This window comes from Echinops telfairi, unplaced genomic scaffold (assembly GCF_000313985.2).
Source record: "Echinops telfairi isolate 266 unplaced genomic scaffold, ASM31398v2 ScPeMD7_8;HRSCAF=38, whole genome shotgun sequence".
Taxonomy (NCBI): Eukaryota; Metazoa; Chordata; class Mammalia; order Afrosoricida; family Tenrecidae; genus Echinops; species Echinops telfairi.
The window spans coordinates 15,348,456-15,349,472 of record NW_022103905.1 but is presented as its reverse complement, the minus strand read 5'-3'; positions in this window follow the sequence as shown (position 1 = coordinate 15,349,472).

Below are 1,017 nucleotides of genomic sequence, written 5' to 3'. Positions count from 1 at the left end.
ACCGACTCGGGGTACAGGGCCTTGTAGCTACTCGCCCTGATGTATTCACTGTGAACTGAGCAAAGCAGGTGCTCCAGAATCGTATATCACATGGTCCAATATCCGTGAAGCCAACAGCAAATTAGGAGTGACAGCCTTTAATAGGAATGAGAAAGAGGCTGTCGACTTGGGTTACCTTGAGGTGGGGCGTCAGGGCGAGGATAGGATGGAGGCGATGGAACAGTTGTGAAGAAGACCCTCAGCACTGGTTTCGGGGGGTCACTGCACGTTCTCCTAGGGCCATGAAAGGACGCAAACAACCTTCGTCCAAATGTCTGTGGTCCAGACTCACTGGAACCACGCCTGTAAGTGAAGACAGGGGGTCTTGGGATGGAAAGTCTGAGCCAAGTTGGGGGAGCAGTCTCCCCTCTGTCTTGGTAGGGGGTGGGGGACCATGGCGGGGAAGAGGTTTCTCCTGCCTGCCTCCTGTTCCTGGGGCTCCCCTTCCTCCATCTCCTTCTGTGCCCCCACCCAGTGGGTGTTTTAATTCACTCTGGGCCTGCCTCATCCCCAGGGAGCCAGCCAGCACCAGAGTGAGGGAAGAGATCCACCTCCTAGTCCCCCTCCTGCCTCTCCCCGGAGCTGGTGCGACCCGTGACTTATCCCAGGTCACAAAATTAGTCTCACCCACCCCGCAAAAAATCACTCCAAGCGGAGCCTCTTCTGCTTCAAGTGGCGCGGAGCAATGGCTGTGCGCTGCGTTTCTGGAATCGCTGCCGAGAGAATCTGAGCACCCGACTGATGGCCGTCATTTTGGTCGCCGCTGATCGGGAGGCAGGTAAGAGCCCCGGCGACACCCGCAGGTGGCCCAGGGATCACTGAGCGCTGGCGCTCCGGCTGTGCTTCCTAAAGGGCAGTTTGCAAATAAGCCATGTTACTCTTTTACCATCTGGCGGGGGTGGAGTTCAGGGGGCCTCCCCACAGCGCCTTTAGGGGCGCAGCACAGGCTGTGCACAGGGAGCGCGCTGGGGGCGCAGC